The sequence below is a fragment of the Castor canadensis genome, chromosome 13 (assembly GCF_047511655.1).
Source record: "Castor canadensis chromosome 13, mCasCan1.hap1v2, whole genome shotgun sequence".
Classification (NCBI taxonomy): domain Eukaryota; kingdom Metazoa; phylum Chordata; class Mammalia; order Rodentia; family Castoridae; genus Castor; species Castor canadensis.
The window spans coordinates 18,097,627-18,110,042 of record NC_133398.1 but is presented as its reverse complement, the minus strand read 5'-3'; the positions used below and the strand labels follow the sequence as shown (position 1 = coordinate 18,110,042).

Genomic DNA, 12,416 nt, shown 5'->3' with positions numbered 1-12,416 from the left:
TCCTACCAGCTGAGTGACCCCAGAACAGTTGCCCTTGCACTCTCAGTCTTACATCCTCATCTCTAGAATGAGCTCCCTGAGGTCTCAAGAGAAAGTAGTCTTTCCTAAACGCTGCTGTGAATATAAGACACTATTATCAAATCAAACATAATCTCTACATAATCTTTATTTGCTTCATTTTTAGAAACACTGATCCTTTAATATCTGATTCTCAAGAAGGGGTGTGGGACAAAGGAAGTGCTTAATAAATATTTGTTGAATAGATGAATGAATGAGTGAAAATGCACCTTTCTAGGACTCCCTTAATCAGAAGTTTAAGGTAAAATGTTTATCTTGAACACATCTAACTCCTATGTTCATTTAGGTTACATCACTAATTAGAAATAAGCTAGTATGTTTTTGGAGGCATCTTAAGTGATTCATGAAGTACATGAATCTGTGGTTCCTGAGTATTCTCAAAAAATGTCTGCATCTCCTAGACACCTTCCCAGGCCTTACAGCAGATGTCTTCTCTTTGACCTAACCTCATTTCCTTTGTGTCACAAACATCTCTGAAGAGACTGCCCTCATGGGTTAGCTTGTGTTTTTTTTACTTTATATCATTTTTCATGTTTGGCAGACTGGGGGTCTTGGCTGTGTAATTCTTTAGATTGGAAACATTGTCCTCTCCCTCATTATGTAAGAAAGAGACATGGCTTAGAAACTCAGATGGTGAGAAGCATAGCAAAATCTGAGCTACATCTTAAAACAAATTATTAGTATGCATTAATAATTCAATGGGGAAGGTTCATTGTGATAATTCCATAGATGTATATAGTGCACTTTGAACAAGTTCATCTCCTCTATTGTATTCCCCAATCCTCCATCCTCCTCCTCTGCCTTTTAAAAAATGTTTTGATGGGTTTCATTATGCTATCTTCATCCATATACATTACATACTTTGATACTTTTCACCCCCCCCAGCAACTCTCCTTTCTCACTCCCCTTCCAGTTGATCTGTCTCCAGATATATATTCAAGTTCCATTATTATTATTATTACTATTGTTATAGATTCCATGTATGAGCTTGGTTTATCTCAACATGATACTCTCCAGTTCCATCTATTTTCCTGAAATATGACATAATTTCATTATTCTTTATAGCTGAATAATACCAACATGGTGTACATATACCATATTTTCTTTAACTGTTCATTGGTTATTGGGAACATGAGCTGATTCTATAGATTGGCCATTTTCACTATGTTTATTTTATTTGTTTTGCTTCTTAACTCTAAAGCCAGTATTCATTCAATTCCACCTGTGTGGTCCATAGCTTCTTCTTGAGCATGACCTCACTAGAGGCAAAGACAATGCCTGGTAACCATCTGGAAAGCATGTCATACAGAGGACCCATTGCATACATTGTCTTTGGGGAAAAGATACCTGCTTAGGCCAAGAAGAACTCTGAGCCCTATTCATTAACATGCTCCACCTGTCTGGCTGACTAGACTGGCCCTGGGAAGCTATCCTATTCTACATGCAAAGCACTCATCTCACTAAGCTGGAGGTGGGGAGTGGGTGTGTCCGAGGACTAAAAGATGATCAGGAATGCAAGTACAGCTGGCAGCAAGAAAGCAGACACCAAAGCCCTGCCTTGACCTTGGCAGTGAGGTACTTCAGGATCCCCAGAAAGGATTCTCTGGGTATCAGAACTTAAAACTGAATAATTTAAATCAAAGAAAGTCTGCATATCTATGTACATATTTATGTGTGTGTGTGTGCAATCAGTCAAATATATGTAAAATGTGTGAGTCAAAAACTTCCTTAAAGAAGATGTGAGCTAATGGATGTGGATACCTATTAAAGCCTGGCACATAGTAAACACATGATGTAGGAAAATTTTCAATCATAGTATGCACAAGGTTGTTGTACAAACAAATCTGAAAACAGATGTTGGATTCCTTACAAATTGAAATGTGCTGCCCATGCACAATAGAAGTCAGGAGAACCAACTTGGCTGCCTCTGACCTTTGAGACATTCCAACCAAGGAAAGCAGATGAGTGGCCAAACAAAGAGAAACTGGATTCTGGATCCACATGGACAATCCTGGTCCAAGGTGCTATACTGACCCATGCTTAAAGAGTCCTACTCACATTTCTTGTCAGGCTTCCTTCACCATGGGCAAGCAAACAGAAAAGCAGGAACAATTGATCAGGGTGAGCTGGACCAGAGTTTCTGAGTATGTAGTAGAATCAAACGTAGGCCCTGGAGGTGGAGAAAATGTGCAGGACAAGAGGGGACCCAAGGAGGGAGTAAGCAACAGGGACGAGGCTGTGAATTTCCAGAAAGTAAGTTAAGAAGAGGCCAATACTTGAGGGGTGACATGCTGAAGCCCTGTTGGCCTCAGGACCAACCTGATGCCAAATCCAATTTGGGTGGTACTCACTCTAGGGCTGCCCGAGACAAGGCTACATAAGAACTGAAAGTTCCAGAGAATAAAAATGCCAGTCTATTGGTTATGGCTTTGTTCCTGTGAGAGAATATGCTATGCAGGTATGGGGGTGATTCATTTTACCTCCTCCTTATGGGTGTGAGAATTTCACTGAGCTGTCAAGCATGGAATGTAGAAATGATGAGAGAGGGGAAGTGAGTTCCCATCCCTTCTGGAGTCTTCCTTCCACAAGTCTCTCTAGGCAGGATCTGCCTGCTCCTCCTGTTCTATGACTAACAGTGAGTCTCAGATTGCCTGGCAGAGCCAGACAAGGGTGAGGGCAGGAGATGTCAAGGGCAGAGTGGTATGACAGAGAAAACTCATATCTGGGGCATATGAATCCCTGACTGCCTGCTTGCTGTTGAATGTGACAAATGTACTTTAATTTTTTCACATTCTGGGGCTCCAACAGGCTCCCTTTAAAATGAGGATGATTGTTCTCAATGTGCTGAGTTATGCTAAGGATTAAATAAAACAATAAGAGATGTGAATAAATGTTCTAACATCACAAAATTTAACAAACTTAGCCTCTTTTCTTCAGCTTCCTTATTTCTGTATTCCCACCCAAATCCTTATACCCCACTCTCTCACTGAAACTATTTCTTGGCTTCCCAGGGTCCACAGAAGTGAGCCTGGCACTCAAGGTACTTCATGTCCTTGCTTCCTTCTTATAACTTGGCTCCCAGGAAGCCTCACCTGGGCTACATGGCATACCTCATTCTGGATCCACACTGAGTGGTTAGCATTCCCCTAATGTACAATGTTCCCTTGCTTGCCCTTAAGGCTCAGTTAGTCCAAAGCACTCTCACTCACTCCCTTCTGTGGCTTGAATAATGATCCCCAAAACTTATGTCCTCCTGGAATATCTAAAGTTTAACTTATTTGAAAACTGGATCTTTGCAGATGTAATAAGTTAAGATGAGGTCATAATGGATCAAGGAGGGCAGGGATTGAAAAACTGACTATTTATAAAATAAATGATAAGAAAACTGACCAGTGGTTAAATAGACAATATACAATCCATCATTTAAAAAAAATGGTGCCAACGGATCAATATAAATTATGCATCATCTTCCATGTAACATCCTGGCTATTTCTTTCTAAATGTACAGGCAGATTTATTAAAGCTAGCTGTATTAATTGTATCTGTTAGTCTATACTACCATCTGAACTTAATATTTGAATGGACTATAATGTGTCTTGTTTTTGAATCATTAGGAACAGAGGCATGATATAGGGGGACTGCTAGAAACTCTGTCTTAATTCATGTGAAGAACAGCATCATTCTATTTCTCAAATTGTACTTTGCCCAGTTTCTACTTGGTATAAAAAGATTCTTTGAAAGGGCTTCAAAAGCTGTCTTTAAACCCTTATGAACTAGAAAGTAAATTAGGACGAGTAAAAGCCATTGTCATCTCTGACTAGGAGCTAATGTGAGACTCCTCTGTTGCTGATGCTCTGGATGGCCACCCAATCTTCTCTGATAAACTTTGACAATCAGCGTATCAGATGGAGTCTAGGGCATTTTTTTTTTTCAAATTGCAGTCTGTGATTACCCATTAGGTACTGTGCAATTGTTGGTATGAAACAGCATTTAAAAATATGTAATAGAAAGCTGGTATGATGGTACAAGCTTATAAGCCTAGCTACTTGGGAGGTGGAAATCAGGAGGATCACAGTTCAAGACCAGCCCAGCTCTGGCAAAAAGTTCAGAAGACCCCATCTCAACCAATGGCTGGGGATGGTGGTGTATTTTTTAAATACTGCCTACACCGGGAAGCAAAAATAGGAAGATAGCAGTTCAAGCAAGCCCAGGCATAAAGTAAGACCCTATTTGAAAATTAACCAACACAAAAAGGACCAGCAGAGTGGCCCAAGTGGTATAGTGCTTGCCTAACAAACACAAGGCTCTGAGTTCAATCTTTGGTGCCACCACAAAAAAATAAATCTGTAAGTATATATTAAATGGAATAGATTAAAGGAATAAGGAAAATGTGTGTGTCCAAAAAAACAAAAGGAGAAGAGAGAACTCAGAGACACAGAGACACAGAGAAAGTCATGTGAAGATGCAGACAGAGACTGACTGATGCATCTACAAGGCAAGGAAGGCCAATGACTGCTTGACCATCACAGGCTGAAACAGCTTCTCTCTCAGAGCCACCTGAAGGAACAAACCCTGCTAACAACTTGGGTTTGCACTTCGGACCTCCTGAACCTTGTAAGAATAGAATTCTTTTGTTTTCAGCCACCCAGTTTGTGACAATGGTTATTGCAGCTCCAGGAAGCTGACCTGCTGACCTCAACCAGTCAGCCTTCCCAGCCTAGAGATTGCTTCCTTGGGGAGTGTTTTGCCTCCTCAAGTTGGGGTGGGGCTGTCCTTTTTTTGCTCATCCCTCCAACCCACATAGTAACCAGTTATTTGGCTGTACTGTTGTAATCCCACCATCTGACTGATGACTGAATTTTCCCACTCCAGGTCCTGAACTGCTACTTATCCACTAAGATGCAGTGCTTCTCCCAATGAAGGTACATAAAAAACATCCTGTTGTATAAAACCTTGACAGGACTTGTCAGAGAAATGCAAATGCAAGTCCCTGTATTAGCTCTGACCCCAGCATCCACAGGGTTCATGAATAGACCTTCTACGAGCCATGTTTGCTATTCTGCCTTTTCTTCTGCCAGTTTGCTTACACACAGTACTAAAAACTGAAAGTTGGAGAATTTAAGAAAGAAAAGGTGTCCCCAAACCACCCCACCAACAGAGTGTTCTGAAAGTCAAACTTAGTACGCCATTAGCCTGGCCTCATTTTTATCTATTTTTTGTGATAAAATATCTAGGCACAGAAGGAGCCAGAGAAAGAAAGAAAGAAAGGGATAATGTGAGAAATGCTTTATTTGACAATGTGTCATTCGGAAACTGATTATTTCTGTCTCCGGCCTTTTTAATATTCCCTCACAACGGCCAAGCCGCAAGGGGATTTGGTATTCTAAGACTGGATTTATAATACTCTGTTCAGCAGTGATAAGAACACAGGCCTTTAATCCTCAGAGCTGTGAACATGCATATTCTCCCAAGTAATGTCCTTCCCCTCTTGCCACTTGTTTCTGGTCTCTGGCAGCCAGCTGTGGACTGGTGATCCACTGGGTGTTTTATTTGGCCAGTTGCCTAGTGATAGAGCTAGTAGAGGAGGGGACTGGAGTTCAAAGTTCTCTGAGCAGCTTCCTTTCAGGCCTCAGTCTACACTTAAACTGGAGAGATTATTAGGAAATCATCCAAACCATTAACATTCTAAATAAGGAAATGGAGGCTTAAAGAATGCAAGTGACATGACCAAATCACAGGGCATCCTACAAAGGTTTTGGAGGCAGGGTATGCAACCAGTACCCTCCAAAGCTGCTAAGAAACATGAGAATCATGATAATTGGATATATAAAGCAGCTCCTAGGACTTTCTGTTTTTCGACATTCTATGGTCATCCTAGGTCTGAGTTTCCAAAGACTTTACTGTGATAATTTTAATACATGTTGAATGATCTCTATCTCCCCAGCTCAGGATTCTTAATCTATCTTCCCTACCATAACTACAAGTTCATCTAGAAACAGATCCCTTCCCCATTGACTCAAATGGGAATCCTGAAGCTTACAGTTGAAGTTCTTATCAAATGGGCCTCCATCTTTGTGGATAACCTAGTCTCAAATGTTTGCTTTTGAGACACTTGTAATATCCAGACACTTTTTTAAAGCAATAGGTGACAAATCATCTGTATGTCTTAAAAAGATCACATTGGATATGGCAAGGAGATTGGAACCATGGAGACCATTGAGGTAACTGCTGACAATAAGCTAGGACAGTAGTTCTCATCTGGGGACAATTCCCTTCCCATGCCCAAGCCATTTGGAATTGGGGATAATTTCAGTTGCCAAAATTTGTAAGGAAGGGTGCTATTGGTAGCTAGTGGGTAAAGGCCAGGGAAACTAAAAGCATCCTACCTACTCAGAGAAGTCACATACAACAAAGAATTACCTGGTTGCAATAGTGCAACAATTGAGAGTCCCTTTTCTAAGAGAGATGATGGGAAATGACACTAAATCAGTAGATGTGGGTAGTCAGCTGATAGGGTAAACAAAACACAAACACAATAAGATGGGAAGACATGTGTTTGATTGGTAGGAAGGGGGAGGAAAGGGAAGATACCAACAATGACACTGAGGTCTGGATTCTGTCACTGGATTAGAGAAATCTATCTAACCTATGTATTAATTTTTTCCTGGGTAATGCTCCAGAAGGTTATGCAAGATCCCAGTTCATAATTAAATTGAGAGACATGGTAACATGTATAAATAATCACTTAAGAAAAAGAAGATAAATGCACAAAAAAGCATAAGGAGTTGCACAAATGTATACATATTCATATATGTCAGATATATCCATACCTATCTTTATATGTGTAAGGCTAACCAGACTTACCAACTTATTTCTCTCTACACAGATTTTGTGACCTCTTTAAGGAGGTCCCATTAAAGAAAATAAAACACAATTTCTTTTAAACAAATCATGTACTTATCATGTGTCTATTAAACACTTTATTTTTTCCCAATAAAATGACAAATGAATAAAGTAAAAACACAGTGTGGTTCTTTGGAGTGTATTTTACCCCCATTTACAACTATCCAGCCTAACCATACTTAATCATATTTAGAGAAGATCAGAAAAGAAACCAAATCTTGGGAGAGCACTCTGAATCCGATAGAAATTTATCATGTGGACAGTTAATAAGCTTTGGGGCATCAATATTTGCCATATGTCACTCAAACATGGGTTAGATGATTGCTGTACTATCTTTTGGTCACAGGTTTTGGGTAAGTCACATGAGTTTCCTCATTTATAAATTGGGTTACTAACATCTGAGAATGTTTAGGGAGAACTGAAGAAGATTACATTATATAACACATTTAGCATAATGGCTTGCAATGAGTATATCTCAGGAAACATAAGCATCCTTATTGTTGAGACAAGACCATTTTTCATTTAAAAAAGTACATACAATCAATTAGAGTAGTTCAAACCTGTAATCCTAATCACTCAGAAGGGGGAGATTTAGAGGACTGCAGTTTGAGGCAATCCCAGACAAAAAATGCAAGACCCTATTCAAAAAAATCACTAAAGCTAAGCAGGTTATAGGTGTGACTCAAGTGGTAGAACTCTTGCCTACCAAGCACAGGACCATGAATTCAAACCCTAATAGTGCCAAGAAAAAAAAATACAAAGTAGTGATGAAGCCCCCTTTCCCCTTATGTATAGTAGTATGAGATATTCTCTGTACAGTACCAATTGCATTCCCACTATAGCTTCCAAGTTATGAGACTATGACCATGTTGATTTCCTTTATGGGGGTGTGTAAGAGAAATGGGATAGTGTATAACAGTCATTCCAGCTCTAATATTCTAGAAGATTAGAAAGGCAAAAGTGGTCTTGAATGTCTTTTTGAACAGATTAAATAGATATATGCTTATGTCACAATGTCTGACATACAGGTAGGGGTTCAGGTACCAATCCAGTTACCCAAACCAGTTAATCCTGCTTCTGTGCATTTGATTGGGCTAATCCCTCTTCCTGAAGTACCCCTCCCCAACTTTGTCTAGTACTTTAAGTCTCAGCTCTTGGGTCATGAATTCTCTGAACTCTGCTTTTCTCTGGCTAGGTTAAGTGTTCACTTATTAGGTTCTACTGTGACTCATGCTCTTCAGTCAGAGCACACCGCAAGTTGTAGGATACTTTGACTATCTTCCCATCCCCCCAGAGTCCTTCGAGTATGCTCTTAGTCACCTCTATGTTCCCAGGACCTAGCTCAGGGTTTGACACCAAGTAGGCCTCATTATACATTTATTGTATTTCTACATTGAGAAATGATAAAGGGAAAGGAAGGATTTTATTTTTGTCTAAATGAATGTGAATAGTACATGGTCGATCCTCAATTATTTGTTGAAAGAAAGAATGAATGAATCCATTATAAATGACTCTTGGAAGGTAGGTGGCTGAAATATACCTACATCTGTCTGGCAATTCTCCGTCTGTGCTTAATAGAGAACAGAGGATAATTCACATGAGCCATTTAGCACAAATCAGTATCCCACTCCATGTCCTCAGGTGGCCTCTCAAGTTCTGTCTCAAATCCAGAAAGATGGATAAATTGAGTGGGTGGGAGAAAGTACCTTTGAGAGGATTGCTTTTCTTCCTATTCTTTGAGTCATGGAAATAAACAGATAAACCTGGCTCATGAGGGAGTTCTGCCCTCACTCATTGATTTACTGATTTGCTAGGTTAAGGGACTGTCTGGAAGTAAGCAAACCCAAGTTCAAATTTTTACTCTACCACCCACCAGTGTTGTGACCTTGAAAAATTCTCTCTGTGATGCTCAGGTTTCATCGCTCTAACATGGAAGTAATACCATTCACCAGAAAGAGTTGTTGTGAGAAAAATGGTATAGAATACGTCATATGACCCTTGGCCTACAGGAAACATTCAATGCACAGTACTCATCAACTTAATTGCTACTATCATTACTGTTATATCCTGACCCTGTGCCAAAACTTTTGCCTGGATTTAAGAATACACAGATATGCCCTTGAAAAACTTGCAATTGTTTTGGGGAAATAGATAAGTAAGCAGATAATTACTGTAATGTACAGTCTGATAAGCTCTATGCCAGAGGGAAACAGTAAGGAGCAAAGAATTTCTCACAGTTTCCTAGTGAAAAGCATAGAGGGAATGGGAATATAAGAGAGTTCCTTGCTACTCCAATTGAAGACAAATTAAAGGGGATAGCTGCCCATTCACACATAAACATACACCTAAAATGTGCCTGAAGGACTGGTTAACCAACTAAATGACATAGGGGTTGGTTGGTGGCTGAAGTACCAGCTGTGGGGCCCAGGATAGTTCCGTGCACTTTCCTGGCGTCAGCTTGTTCATCTGAAAGTAGAGGACAGCTGTCTTCACTGAATGAGGGTACTGTGAGAATTAAATAAATCACTGCATAAAAGGGATCCAACAAACCAGTGCTTGATAAATGACGTTTTTGAGAATTCTGGCCTAGGAAAAGCACACTGAAAAAGAGATAAAAAACCTTAAGCCCTAGCCTTTGCCTTGTCCTTTTATAAATTAAAGAAGCCAGCAGAGAAAGAGTTCAGGTCCTCAAATCTATATTTTGTTGTTTTTTAAACCAAGTAGTTAAAGCGGTCAGATAAGCTAGGTATTCTTAACTTTATTTAATACTTGACAAGAGTGAGCATCCAATGGCTCTCTGCGCAAGGTTGCAAAATCAGTGGTGGCATGACACACATTTGATTCCAGAATCCAAAGTCCATCTGCTACACATTTCTGTGACCATCCTGAAATTTTCACTGTGTCTGTAGAGTGGGTGGTTTTTGGAGCCTGTATTCTATGCATCCACTATGATCCATTGCATCATTCCCTGAGACTGTTTTCCAGGTCCACGAAGAGATCTTTAATACTGTGCCAACCTTCAGATGCTGTGCCAACAGTTTTCTGACATGGAAAAGAGGACTAAAACTTGGGAAGGTAGAGGCCTCTGAGAGTATGATTAATATTAATGTATGTAAAATAAGCTTCACATCAGCAGGGCGTTTGCTAGTGGCACAAGTCAGCCTGGTGCTGCTTCTTTAGAAATCGTAGGTATAGAAAAGGAGATTTGGTATGGCAGCAGGGCAGGGGCTATAGAAGAGCTATGAAGGCATAGCCCAATCCACAGTATTCCTTTTGTGTTCCTTCTTGGATAGCGATCTTTACCTGTGTCCCCGCTGCAGTACTTCTAACTCCTTTCTTTGCTTTAACTTTCTTTACTGAATATATCTCTCCCTACTATTATGTTACACATTAATTTGTGAACTTTGTTTTTTGCCCTAATGTAATGATATTTCCATTAGTGGTGAACAGCAAGGACTGTTACTCCATCCTCAGTAGAATGAAAAGCATGTAGCATGTTGTTGATTTTTCATAAATATGTTGTAGCAAAGTATATGGATGAGTAGATAAGCAGATGTCTCCTCAAGGGATCTGGTAGCCTCCTAAGCACAACAGCTGAGTCTGAATAATTTTTAAGCCCTGTTCTCAGCTTATAGTATAGGACAAGGAGAATGAAAGTTATTTAGGAAATCAAGAAATCATCACTAATAGTCTCCTCTTGGTTCCTCAGGGAAGGGGTACTGGTTATGAGGGTCATTAGGAGGCAAATGTAGTAACTGACTGGTTACTTCTCTTCGCTGTTGGTCTAAAGGGAAAAATTGGTCTGTATTTGAAGCTTGATAAGCCATTTATTTACTTGTAAAAAAAACACAGGAAACACTAAACTAGAATGTAAAGGGTTGAGGAGATGTCAGATCCAAGTCCCAAGCACAATCACCCTCCACAGAGAGCAAAAGAATAGCTGTATCTATTACTATTCCTGTCCATACAGGGCTGGAAGTCATAGTATGTAAGTGAAAAGTAAAAGGGGGCAACTATGATGTATACAGCTCAAAGGTCACTGAATTTGGGTTCAAATATTGACTGATTAACTGTACAGCCTTAGGTCACTTTATCTTGCTAAGCCTTGCTACGGCAACCTTTATTTTACTTCAGGTTGAAAAATGAATATCTTCCACACTGTTCACTGCAAGATACACAGTGTATTTGTATTTGTATTCACAAATACAATGCTGGTCATCGGAGGAAATGTAGACACACCTCAATTTCTCCTTCATGCTTTTTTTCTTTTATAAAGGTACTGTTTGCCAAAAAGAAACCTCAGCAATGCTGGAAAAATAATTTTCCCAATAAATTTACAAAAGCCCAAGATTTCCAGTGGAATCAAGATTATCTTCTCACTACCAACACTTTATTATAATCACATACTTATTGGAATACTAGAATTTACACACTAAGAGTAATTTACTCTCAACAACAACAGTGTGGTAAATGTAACATGGATCTCTTTATGTATTAAATATCTGAAATAGGCAGCTAATACTGAACTTAATATTATCTTATAAACAGTTGTTCCTTTTGTAGTAAACATAAGTCTACACATTCACAATTGTCCTACAAAATAAATGTTGTGATTATTTATGTCCAGTATGTTTTGACAAACTCATTTCGAAGAATACAAGTTCAACATCTTCATAAAAAGTAAAGGCAGGTCTCTCTATGCTAGGCCCCTGTGAGAATCATTTTTAAAAAAGAACTGTTTATGTTATACAGTGATTTATACATACCACCGCTTAGTACAGAAAGTGCTGTAAAAGAGAGGAGAATCCAAACACCACCAGTGCAGTGAATCAGCAAAACCACAAAAAGCAAAGCTGAAATTCAGAGGATTTCTACTGTATCTGATACTTTCCATCATCTATCCATGAAGCTGCTTCAAAACCTATTACAAGTCACACAATAGGAGTCTTTTAGAGGCACTGTTTTGCTGCCATTTTCCAGCATTGGTGATGGAACTGTCAATTGTCTTGAAGGCATGTTGTGATGGCCTCAGGATCTCCCCTACTGGGACTGATCAGGAAAACCCCAGGAAAGTTAGTTACTAAGGGCAGATAGTCAAGCACAAGATGCCAAGCAATGAGAAGGGAAAAGAGAGCGGACTCAACAGGAGGCCGATTCCTGCAATGACAGGAGCAGGAAGCAAAACCTGGCCAATATGTTTGATGCACCTAACAGAGTAGTTTCCAACCTTTCCTCTCCATCTTCCTGCTCCATGCCTTCTACATTCTAAAGATATAGAATTCAGTATTTTCTCAGAACCCTAAGTTAGCAGAAAGAATTACCAACAATCTGCAACTTTACTCTTTCTTTTGACATAGTAGAGTTTGAACTCAAGACCTCTCACTTGTTAGGCAGGCAATCTACCACTTGAGCCAAATCCTTACCCCTTTTACTTT

At 39.6% G+C, this 12,416-nt stretch overlaps 1 protein-coding gene across 4 annotated transcripts in view; it reads right to left on the bottom strand.

Annotated features, from left to right (window-relative positions):
- The window catches only part of Astn2 (astrotactin 2), an 888,234-nt gene that overhangs the window by 695,071 nt on the left and 180,747 nt on the right, over positions 1–12,416 (bottom strand). The gene's annotated exons all lie outside the window — the stretch shown is intronic.